Genomic DNA, 23,251 nt, shown 5'->3' with positions numbered 1-23,251 from the left:
TATAAAATTTATGTATAATATAAATATAAGAGTACAGTCCTCAGTGAAGTTGAACTCAGTTGGCATAACTGGGAGGCACTGAGCACTCCCTAGACATTTCATGACACTTTCCATCCCTAATATCTTCTAGAAGCCAAGAAGAGTTCCATTTCTATGGCTAAAACATAGAGTTTTCCTATTTGACTTGACTCATAAAAAGGAGTCCTATTAGAAATTCCCACGGCCTTGTATGCTTCCAGGATGGTGATTTGGGGTTGGAACTCCCCACAGACACACCACAGAGGTTAGAGTTCAAGACTCCCCTGAATAGTCCTCAGGGGACAGCCAACTATATGGCTCTTCTCCCTGGGGTTCCAGTAAAACAATCTCTGACAAAGGGAGGGGGATGAAAAGGATTACAGTAATGAAGTTATATGCAGTCTGAAGAAAGGGAGTGATTCCCATGTTATCCACCACAAGTTTGTCATGAAAGCTTCAGGCTTTGTCAGATAGACCTGTGTTTAGATCTTGACTCTCCCACTTATAACTGAGAACTTTGGGTGAACTACTGAACATCTCAGGGCTTCAGTTTCTTCAACTATAAAATGGAAATGAGTTATAGACCTACCGAACGTTGTTGTATACATAAGGTAAGCATAAAGTGCTTAGTACCATGTATCCAACATAATATACTCAGTAAATATAGTGATCAATACTATTCTCAATACAATTCTCAAAAAAATAAAGTGAGCTAGGCAAAATACTTGAACAAGCACTTTACATAAAAAAGATATCCAAAAGGCTAGTAAATATATGGAAAGGAACTCCACTTCATCTGTCATGGGTGAAATGCAAATTAAAATTATAGTGAGATACTGCCATACACTCAACAGAACTACTAAAATGAAAGAAAAAAAGTACCATGAGTAAGGATGTGAAATCAAAATTCTCTTGCCCCACTAGCGGGCTTGTAAATTAGTACCTTTTTGGAAAATTGGCGGAATCTTCTGAGGCTGAGTATTTTCATTTCTAGTCATTCCACTGTACATGTGTTCACCAAGCCCTGCACAAGAATTTCGTATGAGCATGATTCATAAGAGTATAAAATTAGAAACGACTTACATACCTATCAATAACAGATGAATTGTAAATCAAACCATCATGCTGTGTACTTGAAACTTACACAGTAATGAATATCAATTATATCTTAAAAGTAGGGGGAAAATAAGGAAAAGAAATAATAACAGATGGTGGAATATTCCTATGATGTAATCCTACATATGAGGAGTTCTGTATTTGTCATTCTCTAAGTGCTAGATGGCTATTTATCTTACTTCCTCAGGCTATTTTCAGGCATGACTGTATTTCTATCTAGCCCGTCTCACTCATGTAACATAGTTAAACTACAGGCTCAGCTACAATAGTAGAGACTCAAAATAACTGTGGTTTATACAGCTTAGAAATTTGCTCTTAGGTACTAATCCTAGCACATGCAGGCCAGGGCTAGTATAGTGATGGTGTTACTGTATTACGGTGTCAAGGGTCCAGGCTTATATTGTGTTGCTCTGCCTTCTCTAGGGTGTTTCCCTTATCTGCATCTAATAATAAATAATCCAGCCAGTGAGGAGGGAGTAAAAGAAACCGCAGGGCAAGTTTAATTTTCAGTGCACAACCTAGAGATTGCACTCATTACTTTTGCTCACATTTGGCTGGTCAAATTTAGTTGCAGAGCCACACGTAGTTACAAGAGAGGCCAAGAAATGTAGTTTTACTTTAGTCATTTAACACATATTTATTGAGTACCTCGTGTAAACCAGGCACTGGGGATATAGTAATGGCTAAATCCATCAAAAATCCCTCTGCCACATGCATTCATTCTAGATGGACAACTAACACAGCAAATAAGTAAGATATGTAGTGTGTTAGATATTGTTAATTACTGAAGTGGTCAGATTTCAAGTTGGCCTCCAGTGAATCTTGCTTCCTAGCCCAAATTTGGGATAAACTGTAATGCAGAAATTAACAACTAGTATAGATGATAGTACCTGGAAGTTTGGTGCAGTGTAACAAAAACTGAAAATATGGGCTTGGCTTCGAAACTGATCAGAGGGCAGAAGTGGGAAGGGCTCTGGGGATAATGTCAGCACAAGCTGAGGAGTGCAGTAAGGGGTCTTTATTGTGTGGTAGATAACAACACTGTGATTTGTGGTATTGCAGGAAGTCGAAAATGTACTTAATGAACTGAGTCAGCCACCTGAGGAGATATCCAGGTAGACCATGGAAGATCCTGCCCCTTTCATTCTTGCTGCTTACAGTAAAGTGTGGGGAGAGAAAGAACCTAAATAAAGGGTTATTGACCTAAAAGGAGCTAGGAATTGCTGGTTTTGGAAGTTTCCAACCTCTCTAAATGGCAAACTATGCTAACATTTGGCTTAGTTTGGCTTGCTAAGCAATGGCTCCAGGGAGGGTTCAAGTCAGAGCTCCATCATGAAAGCCTGACCTAAAGTAGACCATGAAACAGTGGCTATTAATTCCTTTAAGACATCAGAATGACCTAAGGAAATAAATATCTCCAGGAATCATTCAATCAAAGAACAAAACTTTCAGAAGCTTAAAAATGTTGTCCTTTAACAGTCTAGCAGAAGCCCAAAGTAGACAGAAGCCAAGGTGTGGTTTTTGTCCGATGGGATAAACCAAAATGAATTTGCAAAAAACCCTCAGATAGATTTATGTATGTATTTATTTATTTATTTATACATACGTAATCTCTGCACCCAATGTGGGGCTTGAACTTACAACCCTGAGATCAAGAGTCGAATGATGTACTGATTCAGGCAACCAGGCACCACCCCCCTTCCGACTTTTGAAAAGAATTGTATTTTCAGAAATGCCACCAGTTTGGCCTGAAAGGGACAGACGCATGATGAAATGAAATCTCATACTGATGGGGATCAGGCTGGGAAAACTACCAACTACACACGTGGGCTACCTTTCATGGAAAAAGGAAGATAACTCAAAGAGCAGAACAGAAAGCCCACAGTATGTAACCAAATACCACAAACAAATATTCCCATGTCTTGAGCTCTAATCAAGAAATGCCAGTCGGTACCTTGTTAAATTTCAGAATCACAATAGCCCTGTGACACCTATGTTCCTCCCATTTCCCTCTTTGAACAAAGCACCCCTACTGGTTATTCTATGCACATCCCACCGTTCCATGTGGGCTGTACCGGTGGCGGATAACTCGACCCTTTACTTCATAAGCCTCCAGGTCAAGAAAAACCAGACTGGAGGAGCTGTACCTAAGTAACTGCATGTGTGTAGTCTCACCTGCACCACACTTGATTTAGATAACAAGATTCTAGATTTTGAGCTGATGCTCTGTTGGGATGAGGCTTGGGAGGAGCTGAGTAGAGTTTACATGTGAACCTGTGGGGACCCGTGTGCGTACTGTGGTAGCTGCCCTCCAAGGCAGGCTCCAGTGATTCTTGTGTTCTGCTATTCTTGCCCTTAACTGGTTTCCTCCAACTTTGAATAGGACTGTGTGGTGTCAACTCCAGCCTCTGTCAAGATGACTATAATTCTAGCTGACATCTTGAGGCAACCTGAGCAAGAACCACACAGCTAAGCTGCTCCTGAGTTCCTGCCTCACAGAAACTGCTTGAGAAAATAAATATTTAATATTGTTTTAAGCCACTGTATGTTGGGGTAATACGTGATGCAGCAATGGATAGCTAAGACAAGTACGAGGAAAAAAATTAAAGTGGAAAGAGAATGGGAAGTAAAATTTGTATGATATTTTAGATAGGGTGGCCAGGGAATGTCTTCTGTGACCTCTGAGTAGGGATCTCAGGGACGAAAGGGCACAGGAAGAGCATTCCGAGTAGAAGCATGTTGATAAGCAAAATATTTAACAACCAGTATGACACAGGCACTGACCAGTCACAGCATATGCCCAAACCAATAAAAGTTAATGCAAGCCATAAACATCCCCTAGGGCCTCATGTTGAAACCCAGCTGAATTTCAGCCTTGAGCAATTGAAATAGAGTCAAATGCCCTGAGGTAAGAAGATGTCTGTTGGATAAACAACAAAAAGGTTGATGTGAGCAGAAGGAGAGAGTAATAGGAAATGAAGACAGAAACATAACATGGGGGCCAGACCATATAGGGTCCTTTAAGTCATAGTAAAGCTTTATTCTCAATGGGGAAAAGCTGGAAGCCTTTCCCTTAAGATCAGGAACACGACAAGGATGCCCACTCTCGCCACTATTTATTCAACATAGTACTAGAAGTCCTTGCAACAGCAATCAGNGATAAAGCAGGAAAAAACATCCGGTGGAAAAAAGACAGTCTCTTCAATAAATGGTGCTGGGAAAATTGGACAGCTACATGCAAAAGAATGAAACTTGACCACTCTCTCACACCATACACAAAAATAAACTCCAAATGGATGAAAGACCTCAATGTGAGACAGGAATCCATCAAAATTCTAGAGGAGAACATAGGCAACAACTTCTATGACATCGGCCAGAGCAACCTTTTTCACGACACATCTCCAAAGGCAAGAGAAATAAAAGATAAAATGAACTTATGGGACTTTATCAGGATAAAGAGCTTCTGCACAGCCAAGGAAACAGTCAAAAAAACTAAGAGACAGCCCACGGAATGGGAGAATATATTTGCAAAGGACACCACAGATAAAGGACTGGTATCCAAGATCTACAAAGAACTTCTCAAACTCAATACACGAGAAACAAATAAACAAATCATAAAATGGGCAGAAGATATGAACAGACACTTTTCCAATGAAGACATACAAATGGCTAACAGACACATGAAAAAATGTTCAAAATCATTAGCCATCAGGGAAATTCAAATCAAAACCACACTGAGATACCACCTTACGCCAGTTAGAATGGCAAAGATAGACAAGGCAAGAAACAACAATTGTTGGAGAGGATGTGGAGAAAGGGGATCCCTCCTACATTGTTGGTGGGAATGCAAGTTGGTACAGCCACTCTGGAAAACAGTGTGGAGGTCCCTTAAAAAGTTAAAAATTGAACTACCCTATGACCCAGCCATTGCACTACTGGGTGTTTACCCCAAAGATACAGACGTAGTAAAGAGAAGGGCCATATGCACCCCAATGTTCATAGCTGCATTGTCCACAATAGCCAAATCATGGAAGGAGCCGAGATGCCCTTCAACAGATGACTGGATTAAGAAGCTGTGGTCCATATATACAATGGAATATTACTCAGCTATCAGAAAGAACGAATTCTCAACATTTGCTGCAACATGGACGGCACTGGAGGAGATAATGCTAAGTGAAATAAGTCAAGCAGAGAAAGACAATTATCATATGATTTCTCTCATCTATGGAACATAAGAACTAGGATGATCGGTAGGGGAATAAAGGGATAAAGAAAAGGGGGGTAATCAGAAGGGGGAATGAAACATGAGAGACTATGGACTATGAGAAACAAACAAGACTTCAGAGGGGAGGGGGTGGGGGAATGGGATAGACTGGTGATGGGTAGTAAGGAGGGCACGTATTGCATGGTGCACTGGGTGTTATACGCAACTCATGAAGCATCAAACTTTACATCGGAATCTGGGGATGTACTGTATGGTGATTAACATAATATAATAAAATAAAATTTAAAAAAAAGGAAAAAAAAAGTCATAGTAAAGCTTTTGGCTTTTACTCTGTACGAAACGGGAAGCCTTAGGAGGATTTGGTGCAGGGGAGTAACGTGATGTAACCTGTTTTAACAAGATCACTGTGGCTAATATTTTGAGAATAGACTGAAGAAAAGCAAGAGTAGAAGCAGGGAAGCAAGTTGAGAGGCAGGTGCAATAATCTGGATGAGAAATGATGGTGGCTTGGAACACACACACGCACACACACACACACACACACAGCAGAGGTGGTGAGAAATGCCCAGATTCTTGATATATTTTAAAAGTGTAATGAATAAGATTTTAAGTGAAGGATGAACAGAAACAGATTGGATGTGACTTGTAGAGAAAGAGTCAAGGATGATTTGAAGGTGTTTGACTTTTTGCTGGAAGATGGAGTTACCATCAACTAAGTTGGGAAAGGCTGTGAGGGAGCTATTTCTGGTATTGATGGTGAGGAAGGGTATTGTCATGAGCTCACTTTTGGACATGTTGAGGGTTTTTTTTTTAATATTTTATTTATTTATTTGACAGAGATAGAGACAGCCAGTGAGAGAGGGAACACAAGCAGGGGGAGTGGAAGAGGAAGAAGCAGGCTCACAGCAGAGGAGCCTGATGTGGGGCTCGATCCCATAATGCCAGGATCATGCCCTGAGCTGAAGGCTTACACTTAACCGCTGTGCCACCCAGGCACCCCTGGACATGTTGAGTTTTAAGAGCCTACTAGACATCCAAGTAAAGTAAGCTGTTAAAGTAGAACTGTGGGTTCAAGGATCATGTCCAAACTGTTGTTATAAATTTGGAACTCATTGACTTATACAGTGTATTTAAAACCACATGGTTAGATGAAAATTACCTAAGAAGGGAGTTTAAACAGAAAAGAGAATTTGGGTGTCCTTTTCCCTAGCCTTAAACGATGGAAGCAATTTTATCACTACAGAAGAAGAGAAGCAACAATATCAAAGGAGAACTAGAATTCTCTCCCTGCTTACTCCAGGCCCAGGCCGGTCAGTTAGTTAGAATGCATAGGCATCCAGGGATGGACATTAGTGAGCCAGGCCAATGTTCCAGTGGTATGGGGTCAACACTGAGAGTATAAGAACAAACAGACACATCTGAACCTACAAAACTCCAGTCCAATCAGGAACACAATCACAGACAAGGTAGAAGAGCTATTGACTGATTAGCAGCTGGTGAAAAAGCTCTTTATATTCTAGCTCAGTGGTTCTCAATGTCAACTATCTTTGGAACCACCTGGGAAGCTTTAGAATCACTGAGGCTTGGTCCCACCCCAGAATTCTGATTTAATCAGTCTGGGGTACAACATGGACACGGGGAGTTTACATGCTTGCCAGGGTACAGCCAAGGTTGAGATTCAGCACTGTAGATGAAGCCATACAGTTAATAAGTCAGCATTATCAGCTCTTTTAGGAGCAGCTCTTAGTTTCTTTTTTGTCCAGGCAGATGTTAGAGAGAAGATACTGAACTGTAACAAAATGACAGCTTAGAAGGCTGAAAAATAGACAAAGTATAGGGAGAAGTCTTGAACTTACATTTTACATCGCTTCTAGTACGTCATTTCTCGGAACATTAGGTCTAGACCAAATAAATGCTGGCTGCAAGCAGTACAACAATTTGGGCTTTTTTTTTTTTGGTAGTTTGTGATAGAGTAGGTGTTATATAGTGTAGTGCAGAATCATCAGCTGGATAGGATAATGAAATACGTACACAGAATGTACTGAAATAGAGGCTGTGGCAGTGAGTGTAATACCTGACACTTTTTAGGAGAATGAGGAAAAAGTAAGGATATAAAAATAGTTTATTGATGTAGGAAATTTCTAAATGTTTAGACAGTGCTTTCAAAACTCCTTCTGAACACACATCCGGTAAGTCTGTTTGTCAAGTATGGTTCTACTTGGACCCCATGCAGCTGACCCTGCAGAGGTCACCCTGTTCTTGGGGCTGGAGTACAGGGACATCACCTCAATGAGACAAGTTTTGTGGCACAGTATTGCGAAAAATGAAAGTGTTTTGAAGAGCAAGCCCACATCACCCTTAGTCCCTTTTGCTTTGAATAAATTTTCACAACTATAATGTAGGAAGAACATGTAAAATGCAAGGAAAGTAGTACAGCTTATACTCTGTCAGTATTAGATGTTCTTTGCTACTCAGTGTAGGTTAAAATAATCCAATAGATGTTGTCTCAAAACCTCACATATTCATGCAGAATCTGCCACAAAAACAAAGTTGAGACCCAAAAGCCAAACAAAAAACAATATTTTCTATTTCCTTGTGTTTGTCGGCAATGCTTTTTCTGACGCAAACAGCCTTGGATCATCATGCTGTTTTCCCTTGTAGGGTGTATTTAACCCAAGAAAAAACATGTTCCTGGGCTGTGGAATGCCAAGACGAATTTTCAACCCACTGGGAAAATAAATGAAGCAATCAAATGTATTCTGTTATAAATAGTAATAGGTGGATTAGTTCTCAGGTACCATCAACAATCCGTGCTTCAAACCAGATGTTTACTTCTGGCTAAGCTGTGTTCTAAAGAGATGACTGACAGCGGCATTTTTAGGAATTTTAAATGAGAAACTTACCCATGTTGTCTCTTCTTCAAAGCTACATGACCTTGAGTGGATTACGTGACTCCTCTGAACCTGTTTCCCTCTCTGTAAAACCTCGCCTACCCATTTACTTTGATATGATTTCAGGGCCAAAATGTGATCATTCCACACTGGAAATTATAAAGGTTTGTTTGTTTGTTTGTTCCTAGTTGTTATTTAACAAGTTAACAATGGCAAACCCGATAATCTGGATCTGCAAATAGTATCGTAAGCATGTATTCATGTGATGGTAACATTTTTACAGGTAATGTAAATGTTTTCTGCGGGAGGGTTTAAAGGTTAAAAAGAAATTTTACATTGGGGTGCCTGTGTGGCTCAGTCGTTAAGCGTCTGCCTTCGGCTCAGGGCATGATCTCAGAGTCCTGGGATCGAGCCCCATATCGGGCTCCTCCACTGGGATCCTGCTTCTTCCTCTCCCACTCCTCCTGCTTGCGTTCCCTCTCTTGCTGTCTGTCTCTCTGTGTCAAATAAATAAATAAATAATCTTAAAAAAAAAGAAATTTTACATTTATTAACTCATTATTTATTCTGACATAACCTGTGAAGAATGTTAGTTTCTCGATCTTAAATTTAAAACAAGCAACACACACACATATACATATACATATACATATACATATACATATACATATACATATACATTTACATTTACATTTACATTTACATTTACATTTACATTTACATTTACATTTACATTTACATTTACATTTACTGGATGTGTACTACTGTGTGTCAGACATTGTTAGGCACAGTTCCAAAAGCAGGCTTCAGATCTAATTCATCTAATTCTTTACCACTCTCTCTACTGCCTCACTCTGCTTTATCGTGTTGGCCATTTTAAAGGAGATACTACCCAATAAGTAAATAAAACTTAAAATATACTATCATAGTCCATTTGGGCTGCTATAACATAGTCCATTTGGGCTGCTATAACACAGACTGGGTAGCTTCTAAACAGAAATGTATTGCTCACAGATCTAGAGGCTGGAAGTCCAAGATCAGGGTGCCAGCATGGTCAAGTGGGGGCCCTCTTCTGGGTCAAGACTTCTTGTTTTGTATCCTCACATGGCAAAAGGAGCTAAGGAAACTCTATCTCTTTTATAAAATCACTAATCCTGTTCATGAGGGTTCCACTTACATGACCTAACTGCCTGCCAAAGGCCCTTACCTAATAATACCATCACCTTTGAGGGTGAGGATTTCAACCCTAACACACATATTCTGACCATAGCAGACATGGTGACATCATATGCAAGACTCCCATAGATATGTGGATGAAAGATATGTGCACAGAAAAATAACAAATATCTTTTATGTGTACATAGAAATACATTACTATATTGCTTTTTCAGTTGCTTTTTAAAAATATTCAGAAAATCATATGCATAAGATGCTGGTGTTAATAGCAAGTGAGTGATTTGGTTTGACTTAGTTTCCTAGGACTGTCATAACAAAGAACCACAAACTGGGTGGCTTGAAGCAACAGAAAGTTATTGTCTTACAGTTCTGGAGGCTGGAAGCTCAAAATCAAGGTGTCAACCAGAGTTGGTTCCTTCTGGAGGCTCCGAGGGAGAATTTGTTCCATACTTGTCTCCTAGCTTCTGGTGTTGTTGGAAATTCTTAGCTTATAGCTGCATCACTCCGACCTCTGCCTCTATCATCACAGGGCCTTTTTCCATGTGTCCCTGTGCCTGGCAATCTCTCTCTCCTTATAAGGTCATCAGTCATTGTATTTAGGGCCTACTCTAACCAGTAAGCCCTCATTTTAACCTTGATTCCATCTGTAAAAATCCCACTTCCAAACGAGGACACATTCACAGGGAAGGGGTTAAATCTTCAATTTTATCTTTTTGAGGGGCACAATTCAACCTTCAACAGAGTTTTTAAAACTTACTTTTGCCGAAACATTTGAGTGTAAGTCATAGACACGTAGCCCATCACTTGTACATACCAAGGCTGGAGTTGCCTAAAAATGGAGACACTCTTCTACATAATCATAACATCCACATACAAATCAAGAAATTACCACCAATACATACTGCCATCTAGACCACGGACTCCATTCACATTTTGCCACTTGTCTCAAAAAATCCTTCATAACAAAAACAAAGAGGAAACTTCTTCCCTTTTCCCACTTTCTTCTTGATCCAGGATCCAATCTAGAACCAGTTAGTTGTCATGCCTCTGATCTCTTTCAGGCTGGACTGTTGCCAATTGTTCCTCATCTCTAGTGACCTTGACATTTTTTGAAGAGTACAGCCTAGTAATTCTGCAGTATTCTTTGCAAAAGTTTGTCTGATGTTTCCTCAAGATTCAAATAAAGCTGTGTATTGCAGCAGAAATACCACTGCAGGGACAGTCTGTTTTTCTCAGTACATCATATTGGGAAACATACAATGGCAGCTTGTCCCATTATTGCTCATGCTATTATCACTTGGTGAAGATAGTACATGCTCTATTTCTCCGATGTATAGTTAATGAATAATTAATAAACACTTGGTATATAATTTGTGGGAAGATACTTTGAGGCTATGTGAATATTCCACTTCTCATCAGACTGTTACACACTGGTTTTAGCATCCACTGATATTTTTTGCCTGAATCATTTGTGATTGCAAGAGAGTAATATCTAACTCCATCATATCTTCAACATTTATTAGATGACATTCTGCTTTAAGGAAGAGCTTTCCCCTTTTCCCTTATGTATCCATTTATACAAATAAGGACTCATGGATATCTCTTATTCAATAGGTCTATTACTATCATTATTTAGATTGTCACATTTGGCCAATGAGAATCCCTTTATGCTGGCCCCTGATCTTTTTGACATGGCCTATCATTTTTTGAGCACTCCCTACTTTCTGTTACAACAACTTTCCCAGTTTCAACCACAAAATTATCCAAGAAACCCTATTTCCACTTAATGGGGAATGGTATTTAGAAACCATTTGAATGCAAGGTGTACTCATTTTTACTGGGGTATCATTGTTGGCTCTTTCTAAAGACATGTATAGGAAACACACATGTACATGCAAATATTTCTATATCTTTCCATAAAGATATTTATTAACCCATTGATAATATGGGAAAAAGAATTCTAAAGATAGCTTCCCCAAGATTCTTGTCTCTCATTTATTCAATCAAACACTAACATGTGTTTGTGTTTGTACTGCTGTGAAGGGATTTTACAGATGTAATTAAAGTCCCAAATTATTTGACCATGAAATAAGATGGTTCAGGTAGGTGAGTCTTTTAAAAGCAGAGAGTTTTCTCCAGGTGGAAGCAAAAGGGAAGTCAGAGATGGGAAGCGTAAGAAGGTTTGACACGCTATTGCTGGCTTGAAGATGAAGGGACAATATAATGAAGAATGCAGGTGGCCTCAAGTAGCTGAGGATGGCCCTGTCTGACAGCCAGAAAGAAACAAGGACCTCAGTCCTACAACCACAAGGAACTCTGTCAACAACCTGACTAAAACAGATTCTTTCCAGGAGCCTCCAGATAAAAGCCTAGCCTGACCAACACCTTGATTTTGGTTTGTGAGACCTTGAGCATAGACCCCAATTGAGCCCCCTTGGATTTCTGACCTACAGAACTCTGAGCTAATAAACAAGTATTGTTTTAAGCCACTAAATTTGTGGTAATTTTATAGTAGCAATAGAAAACTTATACAGATGGGCAATGATGTAAATGTAAAACTGAATTTATACAGATTCTAACTGAATACCACAGGATTTTTCTAATCTTCCCTTTTTCATATCTGAACCTTAAAAATTAATAACCAATTCCCCTTATCTTCAAGATATTTACTTATTTGCTTAATCACCTTATATATAACCAACTGCTTCACCTGTGGACCAACCGCTTCACTTGTGGGGCATCTCCTCAGCCTTGACCCCACAGCACAGGGGTTGTACTGGTTGAATTCCCACCACCCATGACCCCAGTATATATGCTAACCCAGACCTTACCATCCATAGGGGCCATGTCAGCCAAGTTACGATGCTTGGCCTATGCTCTGCTCCTCCACTTTAGAGGATTTCTGTTTAAGTATATTTTATTTTTTAGCATCATTTTACAGATAGTTCTTCTCTCTTAAAAAATGGTGGTATTGGGGGGGTATCTGGGTGGCTCAGTCAGTTAAGCATCTGACTTCAACTCAGGTCATGATCTCAGGGGCTTGGGATTGAGCCCCACATAGGGTTCCCTGCTCAGCAGGAAGTCTTCTTGTCCCTCTGCCTCTCCCCCCTTTTTCGAGCCGTGTCTCTCTCTCTCTCTTTCTCTCTCTCCCTCAAAGAAATAGATAAAATCTTTTTAAAAATGGTTATAATGTACCACTTCCTATTCTAACAACTTTATTGCTGCCATCAACATGAAACAGCATTTGACTGAGTACCACAGTACTCACTGCTGTCTTAGATGTTCTGAAGCACTTCTAAATGAGGAATGTGATGCCTGCTTTCAGACTACCATTTTATAATAGAAGTGTGGAAGAATTACAACCCTGAATTGATAGCTGAAATTTTACTTTGCCTAACATTCTTTTCCCAAAAGATAGACTCTAATTCTGAGATTTTTTTTTTTACAAAGGAAAAAAAAAACCCGTGTTTCTCCTTTACTACTCACACTGAATATTTCAGACACTCCTGGTCACCAAATGTGTGTGTTTGGGGGGGGGGCGGTTTCCCCACACCAGGCAATTCTGCAACACCAGCTGGATGTTCTATTCAATTCAATTCTGACAGGATCTGGAGATAGCATTAGATCTCGGAGGTTAAGGGCTCAGACCCTCAGGACTACAACCTCAGTCTCACCTCAGATGCCAATTGCAAGTCCAGATTGTTACCTGACTGGATAGAAATTGGGGGTTTCCAAGACTGCCTCCTTGGGTTTGATTAATTTACTAAAACAACTCATAGAACAGAGAGAAACGTTTACTTTTGTTTACCAGTTGACTCTAAAGGATATTATAGAGGATACAGATGAATCTCCAGATAAAAAGCATGGCGCCCAGAAGAGTGCCAAGCTCAGGAGTTTCTATCCCCTTAGAACTGGGGTGAACCACCCTCCCGAGTTCACCAACCAACCCGGAAGCTCATCAAATCTTGTAGTTCCAGAGTTTTTATAGAGTTTACTGTGCAGTCCCAGCCCCTTTCTCCTCCCTAGAGGTTGAGTGGGTGGGGTTGAAAGTTCCACCTCTCCAATTACTTGGTTTTTGTGACCCAACCCCATCCTGAGGCTATCTAGGGACTCCACCCTAAGCCACTCATTAGCATAAATGTAGGCTGCTCAAAAGAAGCCCCTTATGGATAATAAGAGACACTCCTCTTAGTCAAGAAATACTGAGGTTTTTAGATTTGTGCCAATAACCAGGGACAAAGATCAACCATATTTCTTATTATACCACAATTAGGAACATGTCTTCCACACATTCCTTTGCTTTTGGAACAGAGACAGTAAAGGGAAGGGCTAGATTTGGAAAAATGTAAAACAGCATACATTTTAATTATAATAGGCAGGTAATACAAAGAACTTGTTTTGCTATCCCATAGAAAAAGCCCTCCTCTCTCAACTATAAATCTGGCTGAGAGACAAGGACAAAATAATTATATATTCACCTCAGTCTTTCAATAAAGGCAGAAAGAGCTTTCCATTTCAAATTTGTTTTGTTTTGTACCACATGTGGGTTAATTAGATAAAACCATGTCATGTGCCAGATTCAATCAGCCTGAAAATAATCAGAAAACCGGGTTTGGCATTGTTTATGCTGTTCTGGCTCAGACAGACAAAAGCACAAAATGTAAATTGGCTCCAGAAAATAACATATGTGTGCTGTGCCAGCTTTTCTTTCATGGGATTATCTCTAGCTGGCACCCGGACAGCAGATGCTGCTCGGGGTGACCATTAGACAAACCTACATGATGCAGATCCCCATTTTCCAGGAGTGGACACCTTCATGAAGGGCACTTGTTTTACTGCCTTTGACATAGGCCAAAACCAGCTTTCCAGCTATTGGCAGCCAGTCAACTGAAAATGCATGTTGAAGTTAAAAAATGAAAATGCATTTTTGTTTGGCTTATCCCCTAGTGACTTCCTTTAGGTTTATTTCTTTGTTTTTAAAATCTCCTTTAAGATTAGAAATACAGTACTGAAACCACTCCTCAGCAGTATTTCTTTGCCATAGATAGTTCAGTGAACATTACTAAGGGGAAGAAGGCAGAACATTTCACTGTCTTCCTACTTGAGTTCCAAGGGATGAACATTTTAGCAATTATCCAAGCAGTCATGGAATGACAAACAGTCATTTTAAAAAACTAATCATCTGATGAGTGAGAGAATCCAAAGTAGCTAGTTTTTCCTTCAATTTGTGCTGTGTAAACTATCTGATATCAATGCACTGGAGAATAGGATTCGATATTGTTCTCCTTATACTTTTTTTTAAAAGAATATTTTTTAGGGGCGCCTGGGTGGCATAGCGGTTAAAGCGTCTGCCTTCGGCTCAGGGCGTGATCCCGGCGTTACGGGATTGAGCCCCACATCGGGCTCCTCCACTATGAGCCTGCTTCTTCCTCTCCCACTCCCCCTGCTTGTGTTCCCTCTCTCGCTGGCTGTCTCTATCTCTGTCGAATAAAGAAATAAAATCTAAAAAAAAAAAAAAAAAAAGAATATTTTTTAGAATATTCTAGAATGTGTGATGGGTGGTGATCACTTCTCCCAATATGGATGAAACTACTTTGCTCAGGTGACCAGTGAGTACCTGAGAAACTCCCAACTATCTTACTATTAACACCTTCTAAAGGGGTCAACGACACCTTAACTTGACAATAGCAAGGCCTCCAGTGTCCTGCAAGTTCTTTGACATATGAAAGTGCTTTCTCAGCCTCCCTTTTTCCTCACCTCCCCCAGCCCCATGGTATATAATCAGCCACCTCTCACAACCCGGGGGCAGCAGCTCTTTCTGCCCACAGGTCCCGTCCCCGTGCTTTGATAAACCCTTTTGCACCAAAGACGCCTCAAGAATTCTTTCTTGGTTGTCGGCTCTGGACTACACCCCACTGAATCTCACCTATATTCTACGACCTCATCACCAAATGGCGGATGATGACAGTGCTGCGGGTGGCCCCGGAGGGCCTGGGGGCCCTGGAATGGGAGGCCGCGGTGGCTTCCATGGAGGCTTCGGCAGCGGCATCCGGGACCAAGGCTGGGGAGCTCAGGGAGGCAAGGCCGAGGACAAGGAGTGGATCCCCATCACCAAGCTGCGCTGCCTGGTCAAGGACATGAAATCAAGTCCCTGGAGGAGATTTATCTCTTCTCCCTACCCTTCAAGGAATCTGAGATCATTGATTTCTTCCTGGGAGCATCCCACAAGGATGAGGTTTTGAAGATCATGCCTGTGCAAAAGCAGACCCGTGCTGGCCAGCGGACCAGGTTCAAGGCATTTGTTGCCATCGGAGATTACAATGGACACGTTGGCCTGGGTGTCAAGTGCTCCAAGGAGGTAGCCACTGCCATCCGTGGGGCCATCATCTTGGCCCAGCTGTCCATCGTCCCTGTGCGGTGAGGCTACTGGGGGAACAAGTTGGGCAAGCCCCACGTTGGGCGCCATGTGATGAGGTCGTATCAATGGGCTGCCGTTGTACCCAGACAAGCTCGCACTTGAAATTCTGGGCCCTGGGTAGTGGTGTTACAGAGCTTTTATAGGGCAGTGCAGGCGGTCAGGTTACAAGGGCTGTGCTGACTGCTGGTAGGTGGGTTTAAATTGGGGGGGGGGTGCTTTAGGTGGAAACAGTGGTCAGGGCAGTGGTGGGAAGCTTGTTTACAGAAGCAGAAATGGCTGGTTATCTCTTGCTCAAGCAAGACTCCTGGTTATCTCTTAGTATTGCTAGTAACTTTCCATCTTCTGGGGCCTGCTGGGCTAGGCCTGCTCTGGGTAATTTTCCTCTTCAGCTCCAGGGCATAAGTAACTTATGGAGGATACCTGGATGCTTGTCTTTGTTTAAACCAGTTCCTGGATGCCTGAGAGGACATGTACACCAGACAACAATCCTCAATAAAAGCCCAGACCCCAAGCAAAGGAGAGACTCACCCTCCCCTCAGGGTCTTCCAGAGGCTCAGTCCGAATTTGCCCTGTCTCTGTATCTTCAATAAACTCTGCTCTCACTTTCTTCTGGCTCATGTCTGATTTCCATCCTGCGTGAAGCCAAGAACCCTCTTGGCTGGTCCCGCGGGACCCCTTCTGGTTCCTCAGACCTGGCCTGCCTATGTCATACCTACTTGTCAAATTCAACGGGCACATTTTATCCTCATCTTACTTGGTTTATCTGCAGGTATCTGGCATTTTTCACTATTTCATCCTTTTTGAAATGTCCTTGTTTTCCACGACCCCACTCTCTCCTGACATCTACCTCTTTTACCTCTCTGGCTTATTATTTGTAGTCCCCTCTTCTTCCCCCTTTCTTTCTTCCACTTCTTGAGTCTCAGTGTGCACAGAGTCTAATCTTTTCTTTTTCTTTCTTTTTTTTTTATATGTTTTTTCCTAGTTCTATAGTTGCCAATGGCAGAAATCTAAGATTTCTTGGATTCTTCCCTTTTCCTTATCCCTTCTATCTGCTCAACCCCATGTCTTCTTGACACTGTCTCTTCACAGGACCCTTAGATTTCTCCTCTTGGATTAGTAAGGCTTCTTTGGTTGCAAATGCAGAAAATCCCACTAAAACCTGGTTTAAAAATAGGGTGATGGTCTCTTCAACAAGTCAATGGCATGAAAAAATGTGGGGAAAGGGATTTTTGTGATTAAATGAGAATAATATGACATAAACATCAGCTGCTACATGTGTGTTTAGACTTTGTTTGGATCCCAACTGACCAAACCGGCTATTTAAAAGGTCTTTTTGTAAATAAAATCAAATCAGAGAGGGAGACAAACTGTAAGAGACTCTTAACCATAGGAAACAAACTGAGAGTTGCTGAAGGGAAGGGGGGGCAGGGGGGATGGGGTAATTGGGTGAGGGACATTAAGGAGGCTCATGATGTTGATAAGGAAGCAGAAGGCTAGCTGAAGACAAAGCATAAACTGACACCTGCAACCTCCCCCTACCCCCCCACTCTTGGATGGGACATGTGTGACATTCTTCCAGGAATCTCTCAACTGTCTTAATGTTAATACCTTGCAGAGGGGAAAACAACCTTATCTGGACAATCGCAAGACTCTGGTATCTTGACTGTATCTTGCAGGTTGGTCCTTTTTAGCATATGAAAGTTCTTTTGAAACCTCCCTTTTCCTTACTTCCCCAACTCCCAAGTGTATAATCAGCCACTCCTCACTACCCCAGCACAGCAGCTCTTTCTGCCCTTGGGTCATGTTCCCATGCTTTAATAAACCACCATTTTGCACCAAAGACGTCTCAAGAATTCTTTTCTTGGTCGTGGGCTCCAGACCTCACCCCACCGAACCTCACCAATATTCCAAAACCACATCAGTGTAATAAGCACTGGGTATTATATAAGACTGATGAGTCACTGAACTCTTCCTCCTAATAATACATTATATGTTAATTAATTGAATTTAAATTTAAAAAAGAGAAAAAAAGTTTTTTTGTAACAAAGAAATTTGGGTAGAACTGGATATTCGATGACACTGTAGGGGACAAGGGAGGGGTGCCCCAACATGGACCCACTTTGACATGAACATTATTTTGAGATAGGCTGGTGATGGGTATTAAGGAGGGCACGTATTGCATGGTGCACTGGGTGTTATACGCAAGTAATGAATCATGGAACTTTACATCAAAAACTAGGGATATACTGTATGGTGACTAACATAATATAATAAAAAATATTATTATTAAAAAAAAGAGTAATCAAAACTCAGCAAAAGCAGGAAAAGCTGTCTTCCTGGTCCTCAATTGCCTAAATTTACATTGGAAAGGAGACCCTATATCAGGAAAAGAGCTATTAACAGAGACTCTCCTTTGCCTAAGAAACTTACCTGCATAACAGGGCAAACTTTGTGCTTTAAAACATCTCCTTTTAAAATAGAAAAACAAACAAAAAAACCAAAAAACCATCTCCTTTCATCTTCCTGTTAATGGTCACTACCCCTCTCATTAGCTCCTATAAGCTTCCTGCTGCCTCCTTATCTTTGGAATTTTATGTCTATGTGGACTTCCAGTATATATGCCTATTAAATCTGATTTTCTCCTGTTAATTTGTCTCATGTCAATTTGATTCTAAGTCCAGCTAGAAGGACCTTGAAAGGTTGAGGATGGTCTTCCTCCCTGACAACACAAAATGTTATCAATAATTTTGTTAGGTTCACAATGGTGTGATGTTAGAAAATGCCTATACTGAAACACATACTGAAATAATCAGAGTGAAATGACATGATATCTTGATTTGCTTTAAAATACTTTATCAAAAAAGGAAAATAGATGAAGAATTGTGGCAGAATCTTGATAATGGTTGAATCTGGATTTGTAATGTGAGGGTTCATTATACCATCTTCAGATTTTTAAATACTTTAAAAAGAAATTAAAACAAACTTTTTACTTCATTACTATAGTTCAGAAATAAGGTATACTTTAACTGAAGCTTGATATAGTAGTTAATATTATTAAGAACTCGGTTTCTTTTTAATCTCTTTGTGGGTTTCAATGGTGTTTGCTTCATCCTGAAATTAACATAATTATTTGTAGCACTGACTTTCATTCAACTGTGACCTAGTTTGAGATAAGTTTATAGTCACTGTAGCTCATGGTTGTCAAATATTGCCAACCACAATGAGGGCTTCACACTTCTCTGTTCATGTCCAGCTGATTAGAGAAAAAGCTCCTTCCCCAGAAGCACCCAGCAAACATGTTGTGTAACTCCAATTTCCAAGAAGTGCTATGTGCCCTCCATGAAACAAACACCATGGTTAGAATGATAGGATATCTTGGTTGGCTTAAGTTAATCAGGGCCTATCCTGGGAGTAAGAGGCAGAGTCAATCCTCAGGTCCTTGTTGGGTGGGGTCAAGAGGGATTGAATGTGGGGAGGAAACCAGTAAAAGTCACTATGCCCTTCCTTGCCATGTTCCTGCCACTGTCCTAGTTTAGCACGCAACATTTCTTACTCAGACTACTGAAATAACTTTCTTGCTGATTTCCCTCCTCCAGTTTTGGCCCATCAATCCCACATTACTAGCAGAATGATCTTATTAGCACGTAGAGCTGATCATGTTACTGCCACATTCAACATTTTTTTGATGTCTTGGCTTTACCTATAAGATCAATTCCAAATGCCTTTTCTTATTAAGTAAAGCTGTTTAATATCCGGCCCTTTTCTGGTTATCTGTCCACTCTCATCATCTATATTCTCTTCTCTATACTTTAAGCTTTAGCAAAACTGAATTACTTGTAGTACTGTTCATATGCAGTGCTTTCTCATACCTCGTTCCCCCAAGCCTGCCTCAATCTTATCAACCCAGCCAATCTGTATTCATCCTTCCACAGTCAGCTTGAAGGCTATCTTGTCTAACTCCTTTCCTTTCTTTTCAGACCCATCCTCCTTTATACCCACTGCACTTGCCACACAAGAGTGTCCTCTTTCCTGATCAGACCAGGAGAGTGGTTGATGGGTTAACTAAAAAACTAATTAAATCAGGGATTATAGCAATAATGATACATACTTTAAACATTATATTTTTAATATTTTATTTATTTCTTTGAGAGAGAGAGGGAGTGGGGATGGGTGGGGGGGAGAGAGAAAGAATCTGAAGCAGACTCTGCACTGAGAGCAAGCCCAATGCAGGGCTCAATCCTACGACTGAGATCATGACCTGAGCTGAAACCGAGTCAGACACTTTACCGACTGAACCAGGTGCTCCTAAACATTATTTTTTTAAACATCACTTACAAATCACTGTTTCTTAGTAAGGAGTGTTTTTTTTGTTTTGTTTTGTTTTGTTTTGTTATTTATTTATTTATTTAGCAAGCACTATACCCAATGTGAGACTTGAACTCACAACCCTGAGGTCAAATGTCGCATCCTCTACCAACTGAGCCAGCCAAGCACCCATTACTATGGAGCTTTTTTAGACTTTTTCTAGTAATACCCTTCCTCCCACTCCCTATGCAATTTTGATACCACAACAGACACACACTGTATCTATTCATGTATTCTGTGTATGTCTATAGGATCAAGGACTTTTATTTGGATGTGGGTCCTCCGCCTCAGATTTCTTCCACGTTGATAATCTATCCTATATGATTCCTAATTTGGGTTTGTTTAAAATAGAGGGGAACAAAACATTTTAAAAACAAACTGAATGTAGAATCACACGCAATTGGTATGATTTTATTCCCATGCCTACCATTTGACAGCTTCTTAAAATATATATGTGTGTTTGTGTGCTTGCTTTTATTAAGTCTTTCCGAAGTATTTAATTTAATTTTCATAAAAATAACTTGTTCTCTCCCCACAATTACACTTTATCACTATGTAATGTCTAATCCCATTTTATTATTTCAAAAACAAGACAACCACTTGGAGATCCAATGCAACTGTTGGCAGGGGGCAGCAATAAGAAAATACACAGGAAACAAATAGGTGAAAGAAGTAATATACAGAAAATAGTAACTAATGCTTTCTGAGAACTTACAAAGTATCCAGCACTGTTTTAAGAGCTTTACAAAAGTCGGCTCATTTAATCCTCCCAACCAAGTTGCCATTATTATCTCCCATTTTCCTGATAAGGAGACTGAGGCACACAGAGGTCAATTTTTTTCCCCAAAAGTCTTTTTAAACAACAGATGTTTAAAACATCTTTTACTGAGATGTTTCTAAGATATATTACCTTAATCGGCCTTTCTTTTACAAGGCCTATTGAACATAATGTAACCGATCTGTAAAATGGTGTAACTAACAAAAATAGGCTGATAAAAATTTAATGTGGCTTCCCTTTCAGTTTCACAAAAGCATTCTTCTTCATTCTCGGAGAAACTGAAGTGAGTTTAGCTAAATCAGGATGAGATCTGTGGGAGGAGAGAGAGGACTTAATTGCTCTTGTTTCCATCCTTTCTTAGAAGGGGAGGATGATCTTAGCAAAGAACCCAAAGCTGAGCACTGATAGTCTTTATGGGAGGTTTGTCTTTAAAACTGGCTACTACGGTAAGAGCCGATGCTCAAGTCAGCAGAGGAACTGGGGCAAGTCCGTAAGCAGTCAGCAATCTGCTCTAACTAGGTTGGGGTTTGAGCTGAGGCACAATCCTGCTGAGCCCACCTCCCCACAACGTCACCATTCTCCTGCTCCATTCTCCTGTCTCTCTTTTCCTGACTTCTGCTCTGGAAACTTCCCTCTAGTTCTGGAGCAGGGGCAGCAGCTTCCCTAAGAGGAGCAGGGGCTGACTTGGGTCTTGCTCTAATTGCTTGTCTGCTCTAGGCTGGTAGCCTATGACTGTGAGGACCCAGCTGCTAGGGGACAGCAGAACCCTCCCATCGTGTGGAATGCAAGGAATCAGTAATCTTGTTTGTGTACTTGACACTGTAGGCCCAAGGCCTAGTATAGTCTGTCAGACCTAGGAGATGCTCATACTTACTGAACAAATAAACGGATGAATGAATGAATGATGTGTGGGCCCCAATCTAATTCATTTGCTTAGTTCACCAGTATCCTTGGTAGTTGTGGATCAGTCTAATGAAAATTAATTTTTGTAATAAGATTGAAGTGGGAAAGCTAGGTTCTTGTCTCACAGAGTCAAAGAATGAATCTCACAGACAAAGGAGAGTGAGTAAAGTGATAGTTTTATTAAGTAAGGATACAGAAAAAAAGCTCTCAGGAGTGAGAGGGGTCCCGACAGGGTTGCCACTGAGGGCTTTTAGGGTTGATCTTTTATAAAAAGCTAACCAGGGGACCGAAATCTTTTTGACCTCACTACTGGCAGCACCGCTGATTAAGGACTAGTGATAACATCTTTAATGGCTTACTTCTTTTTAGGGTCTGGTTATTTTCTTTTGACCACAGGAGACTGTCATAAATAAGATTTCCCCCTCATACACCTAGGGCAGGGTGGTCTGGCGTGTTCCCTTATCTCTGGTTTCCTTACACTTCCATATTTCGGGGATTTCTGTGAGTCTGATCTCAGAGCCCCTTATCTCTCCCTACCTAGCCCCGCCTGTCCCTTACTCAAGATCATGTCTCTGAAGAGTCTTGGCATGATTGTTGTGTTTGTTTCGTTTTGTTTTTAACCCAGTTTTACATGCCACCTTTGTCATTTCTTTGCATTTGTTTCCAGCTGAAATTTTCAGCCCTCCTCCTTTTCCATCTAAAAATGTCTTACCCATTCTTTACTGACCATCTCAGTGGCTAAGCCTCCACCAACCCCTCTCTGAAGACTCTGGTTAAAAGTGACCATCCCCTCCTATAAATGCCAACAGCACTGCGGTGGTAACTGTGTACAGTGTACAGTAAGTGCATTGTACAAACTGCTTCCATATCCTTCTCCCCACTCCCCTTGTGTTCATTTTATCCTTGCAACTTCCCTGAGTCAGAATGTTGGGCAAATGTTACTCCCCTTCCACAGATAGGGAGATTTGGAGAGGTAAATGGGTATTTCAGGGACACAAGCCTGGAAAATGATAGAACATACGGTGGAACTCACGTCTCCTACAATGGATATAAAAGGCAAAAGAGCTGCCAGGTTGGTTCGGGAGTTGGAAAACACTTCACTGGCTTCACTTGTTGGTTAATTTTTGCTCCAAAAGGCTCTACTTAAAAGTTAATAATAAAATGGGTCTTTCTACATCCAAGACAGCACAAAGCCATTTGTGGGGAGTGAAGTTTATTTACTTGCTTATAAGTTTCTTCTTTGTAATTGCATCTCAAATATAGCCATTCATGTGGAGAGAAGGGGTAGAATAAGTAAATTGCCACTTCTATTGCTTTCATGGGTGGGAGATTGCGGCTTTAAAGAGAAGTATGATCAGTAG

General features: G+C 40.7%; 1 pseudogene; it reads left to right on the top strand.

Moving 5' to 3' along the window:
- The first annotated feature begins 15,377 nt into the window (after positions 1 to 15,377).
- Positions 15,378 to 15,946, top strand: LOC100479590 (annotated as a pseudogene).
- Positions 15,947 to 23,251: the final 7,305 nt, after the last annotated feature.

This window comes from Ailuropoda melanoleuca, chromosome 7, assembly GCF_002007445.2.
Source record: "Ailuropoda melanoleuca isolate Jingjing chromosome 7, ASM200744v2, whole genome shotgun sequence".
Lineage (NCBI taxonomy): Eukaryota > Metazoa > Chordata > Mammalia > Carnivora > Ursidae > Ailuropoda > Ailuropoda melanoleuca.
The sequence above is the reverse complement of the archived record's forward strand: the minus strand, read 5'-3'. Positions and strand labels throughout refer to the sequence as shown.